At 39.0% G+C, this 6,000-nt stretch overlaps 1 pseudogene; it reads right to left on the minus strand.

Moving 5' to 3' along the window:
- LOC100155522 lies at positions 4,495–5,518 on the minus strand (annotated as a pseudogene).

Consider the following 6,000-nt stretch of genomic DNA (forward strand, 5'->3'; position numbering starts at 1 on the left):
GTGTATTCCACGTCATCATTATCTCTTTCCTGTAACACAGCAGTAGCCTTCTGACTGCATGCTCTTCCCCCTCATAACATCCAGGGATCTTTTGGAAATAAAATTTGGATCCTGTCATCCTTCTGCTTAAAAGCCTTCATCTAAAATCCAAAATACTTATTTTGGCTTACAAGACCCAGCACATTCTGGCTCTTGCTTATCTTTTCCTCACTTGCTTAGTGTCTGCTGATCACACAAAGTTCCTGAAATGCCTCAAGCTCTCCCTTGCCTTAAATAAGACCTTTGTACTTTTACTGCTTTCCTTTGTCCACAGTTTGTCTTTCTACCTTTAGCTGATCCTTCAAGTTTCAACCCTGGTATCATTTCCTGAAGATATACTTTCTCTAAACTCCCAACCTAAGTCCTCTTATTTTGTTTATTTAAACAAGCCCTCTTATTTTCTTTCTCTCTCCAGTATTTACAATTTGCCTTTATGGTCCCTTAATAATAACTAACATTTAGGGTGCCTTTTCAATGTGCCAATGACTCAGTACTGCCTTTCACCCTGTTTATAGATGAGGAAGTAGATCTTTCTAATTTCTTAATATATACATTATTGCTATAAACTTTCCTCTCAGAACTACTTTTGTTGCATCCCGTAATATTATTGTGTTTTAATTGTTTCGAGATTTTTAAAAATTTCTTTTTAGGGCTGCACCTGCTGCATATGGAAGTTTCCAGGCTAGGGGTCTAATCGGAGCTTCAGCTGCCAGTTTACACCACAGCCACAGTAATGCCAGATCCAGGATGCATCTATGACCTTCACCGCAGCTTGCAGCAACGCTGGATCCTTAACCTACTTAGTGAGTTAAGGATCACTTAACCCACTTGAACCCACATCCTCATAGATAATATGTCAGGTTCTTAACCTGCTGAGCCACAACAGGAACACCTGTTTTGAGATAATTTTATATTTCTTTTTTGAATAGAATGGTTTGGCCTAATGGTTGTTCAGAAATGTGTTGTTTAGTTTCCACATATTTGTAGATCTTCTCATTTTCCTCTTATTGTTGATCCTTCTTCTTTTTTAATATAAGGGCTTACAGTTGTAAATTTCTCTATGAGCACTGATTTATTTTCATTCCATAAGTTTTGGTATGTGTGGTTTTTTTTTTTCATTTGCTTAAAGATTTTTAAAATATTTTTTCTTATCATTTTTCCTTTGTCCCACTGGTTGTTTAAGAGTACGTTATTTACTTTCTAATAATTTGTGGATTTTACAATTTTCCTTCTGATGTTGATTTCTAGTTTCATTACATTGTAATTGGGTGAAACATGAGATTACGTTTATGCTGCCTTTGTCTTTTTTTGAATGAGTTAGTGATCTTTATGTATGTTTAAGAATATATTCTGTATGTTGTTTATATCTTTTTGCTTATTTTTCTATTGGGATGTTCTGTTCAGAGCTTTATGTATATTAAGGAAACAATGTATAACTGGCAAATCACTGAGAACTGGGGAAGGGCAAATAACTGAGAAGTGGCAAACTTAAAAATATAGGATTAGTTAGTAAAGAACAAGCATCTTGGGCCAGTGGAAAGGGTGATGGATAGAACCTTTTTTTTTTTTTTAACCATTAAAGATATTATCCTCAGAAAATAACCCCTGATAGTCAATCCTCGTTTTATTCATCTGCAGAATCAGGTAGTTGAATTGTTAGAGATACTTAAAAATAATAGGATGACCTTTCATTCAGGGTCTGAATGGGTGGGAGTTCAAGAGAACTGGTTCAAGTTACTAATACAAATGCTGACTAAATATTTTTACTGATCCAAAATTGCTGAACACCTATCATTTAAAAAAATAGGGTTATCTGGGGTCTTGGTTTTCTTGTTTTACTGAAAGCTGCCCCCTCCACCCCCTTCTCCCTGCCCACCTTGTTTGCAGTGTGGAATCCGGAGCTGCTTGCAGTGAAAATAAAATGAGGCTTCATCCAATGTTTGTGTTTATACCAGTACCTATATTAACTTGTCTCTGATTTGTGGGTTTTTGCATAGTTATGTTACAAGATCATCTTCTGAAAGTGAGAAGGGAAGCGAGAATGTATGGAATTTAGATATGATAGAAAAGAATTTCTGGTTATGATCATGACAAAGAAGCTTGCATTAAACTAACCCTTCTGCCAAAAATAACTGTAGTATCTGGACAAAACACATAAAACAACTATTTGAAGGCACTAGAGAGCAGTCAACACAGGTAAGATTTCAGAGGCTACACTTCCAAGAAAAGAGGAACTAGGAGATGAGTTCCACATTTGCTTGGATACTTTTCCCTGGGGACATAATCACTGGGAGGAGGAATATGGGAGCATGAAGGCATGTTGTAAAGAAAAGGGGATGGAGGAATAAAGTCACAGCAGAAAGCAGTAATTTCACTAAACTGAGGAGATAAAGGATTTGGTGTTTGTGGCTGCCAAAGCACCTTGGGTTTCAGGAACAAACTGTAGAGAAAGGAGGACCACAGAGAAGTGAAGCTTAAAATATGACGCAGTCTCCTTTGAAGGCATTTTTGGATTTCTTATTCATTCATGTGAGAGATGATATTTCTAACACATTTAGCAAAAAGCAGAAACTGGGAGTCTAAAGAGCTGAGCAGAGGTTTCAGGAGTCAAAGAGTACAGGAAGAGGCAGTCAGGGCTTGCTAAGGTGGAAGGGCTCTGAAAACAGTCCAGGCTTGCAGTTAAGATCTCAAAAAGGCCACATTCCTGGATTAAGGGTCACATTTCAGTTATAAGAGCAAAACTGGCTTAGACTATTTTTACACCACCTAAAATTGTCCTTAACTAGGATCAAAGTGATCTACTCTTACTCTATCTGCTTCTGGAAGAAAACTCAACTTCTGTTGAGTTACTATACCCATTGTACTTACAATGTTAAAAACATAGTATTCAACATTCAGTAAACACAATGAGGCATGTAAGAAACAGAAAAAATGATCAAGAACTACGAGAACAAATAAAGAATAGACACATGCTCACAGGTGACTGAAGTTTTGGTCAATAATAGGATAAACAATTGAAAATCATTTTTTTTATAATTTTTTTTATTTTCCCACTGTACAGCAAGGGGTCAGGCTATCCTTACATGTATACATTACAATTACATTTTCCCCCCACCCTTTCTTCTGTTGCAACATGAGTATCTAGACAAAGTTCTCAATGCTATTCAGCAGGATCTCCTTGTAAATCTATTCTAAGTTGTGTCTGAAGCCCAAGCTCCCGATCCCTCCCACTCCCTCCCCCTCCATCAGGCAACCACAAGTCTCTTCTCCAAGTCCATGATTTTCTTTTCTGAGGAGATGTTCATTTGTGCTGGATATTAGATTCCAGTTATAAGTGATATCATATGGTATTTGTCTTTGTCTTTCTGGCTCATTTCACTCAGGATGAGATTCTCAAGTTCCATCCATGTTGCTGCAAATGGCATTATGTCATTCTTTTTTATGGCTGAGTAGTATTCCATTGTGTATATATACCACCTCTTCCAAATCAATCATCTGTCGATGGACATTTGGGTTGTTTCCATGTCCTGGCTATTGTGAATAGTGCTGCAATGAACATGCGGGTGCACGTGCCTCTTTTAAGTAGAGTTTTGTCCGGATAGATGCCCAAGAGTGGGATTGCGGGGTCATATGGAAGTTCTATGTATAGATTTCTAAGGTATCTCCAAACTGTTCTCCATAGTGGCTATACCAGTTTCCATTCCACCAACAGTGCAGGAGGGTTCCCTTTTCTCCACATCCCCTCCAGCACTTGTTATTTGTGGACTTATGAATGATGGCCATTCTGACTGGTGTGAGGTGGTATCTCATGGTAGTTTTGATTTGCATTTCTCTTCTAATCAGCGATGTTGAGCATTTTTTCATGTGTTTGTTGGCCATCTGTATATCTTCTTTGGAGAAATGTCTATTCAGGTCTTTTGCCCATTTTTCCATTGATTGATTGGTTTTTTGCTGTTGAGTTGTATGAGTTGCTTATATATTCTAGAGATTAAGCCTTGTCAGTTGCATCATTTGAAACTGTTTTCTCCCATTCTGTAAGTTGTCTTTTTGTTTTCTTTTGGGTTTCCTTGCTGTGCAAATGAAAATCATTTTAATTGGAAAATGAGTTAAATAATTTTTTGGAAATGTTTGAAAATAAATATAATTTTGGGTTCTAATTGCTCAAGAGCATTTTTTTTTTGTCTTTTTGCCTTTTCTAGGGCCGCTTCCTCGGCACATGGAAGTTCCCAGGCTAGGGGTCTAATTGGAGCTGTAGCCACCTTCCTATGCCAGAGCCACGGCAATGCGGGATCCGAGCTGCATCTGTGACCTACATCATAGCTCACAGCAATGCCTAATCCTTAACCCACTGAGCGAGGCCATGGATCCAATCCGCAACCTCATGGTTCCTAGTCAGATTCATTGACCACTGAGCCACGACGGGAACTCCAAGAGCATTTTTTTGATGAACACTCTTTATAGTTTCAGAAATTTCTGCATGGCCTTTTTCATATCTTTGTTCCTAAGACTGTATATCATAGGGTTAAGAAGTGGGGTTATAACAGAATAAAACAGAGTCACAATCTTCTGCATTCCAGCACCATGCTCAGATGTTGGGCTCCCATACATGACCAGTACAGAGCCATAGAACAGTGAAACCACAGCTAGATGAGAGCCACAGGTGGAGAAAGCCTTTCTTCGTCCAGCTGCTGAAGGGAGTTTGAATACAGCTCTAAGGACCAGAGCATAAGACCCCATAATTAAGGTAAAGAGAATGATCATAGGCACAGGGTTTAAAGTAGAGAAGAGAAGCTCTATCACAGGAGCCTTTTTGCAAGTGAGTGCAAGAAGAGGACTTGGTCACATAGGAAGTGGTCAATGATCCTGGATCCACAGAAGGACATTTGGGAGACGATGATGATGGGAATCAAGAACCAGAGGAAACCAAGTACCCAGCAGCTGACCACAAGATTGGTGCAGAGACGTGCAGTCATGAGAGTGGGGTACTGTAGAGGCCGGCAGATGGCAAGGTATCGATCAAATGCCATAATCGCCAAGAAAAAGCATTCTGTAGAACCCAAGGAGAAGAAAAAGTAGAACTGGAGAAAGCATCCAGAGAAGGAGATGACCTTGTTGTCAGAGAGGAGGTTGGCCAGCATGTTTGGGACAGTGGAGGTGACATAGGAGATCTCGAGGAAGGAGAAGTTGGCGAGCAGGATGTACATGGGGGTGTGGAGTCTCTGATCCCAGCGCACAGCACAGATGATAGAACCATTGCCCATGAGGGTCAGGAGGTAGACCCCAGCGAAGAGCAGAAAGAGGAGGATCTGTCCGTGCCTGGAGCAAGGGAAGCCCAGGAGGATGAAGCCGGTGATGGTGCTGGAGTTGCTGGGGGTGTTGGAGATGTTCATGTGTCTGGGAGCTGTGAAAGGACCGGCAAAGATCAAATGAGTGTGCACAGGCATGTGGGGACCCAGAGTTGTATTTAAACCCTCTTGGGAAACTACATAGGGACTTAGTTATCATAGCTATTTTTTTTCCTTTCAAATTGAAATATTGACCTGGGTTGACTGTATTCTCAATAACATTTTCATCATGGACTCAAGAAAATTTTTGATCAGAATTGATAAGTCTTGAAAGAACTGTTGTAGAGGTGTTTGAAAATTTTATTAAACTTTATACTTCATAGAGGATCTATCTCTCATATCTATCTACCTAAGTATTTTCATAAAAGTGAAATTTGTTCTCCTTTTAGGAGAGATGACATTATTTTCAGCAGTTGTGCCATAAGGCTGAACAAACTATGTAGCCATGTAACATGAACTCATAGACCTTTTTGAAATATTTCTTTTATGTGACTTTTGTAACTGACCTTATTTCAAACTAAATGATTTTCTTATTAGTTCAATAGTATTATATAACAATCATGTGTAAAACAATTAGATCAACAAAAGAGAATTGCCTTAAGTTTTGTTTTGTGTC

This window comes from Sus scrofa, chromosome 7 (genome assembly GCF_000003025.6).
Source record: "Sus scrofa isolate TJ Tabasco breed Duroc chromosome 7, Sscrofa11.1, whole genome shotgun sequence".
NCBI classification, from domain to species: Eukaryota; Metazoa; Chordata; class Mammalia; order Artiodactyla; family Suidae; genus Sus; species Sus scrofa.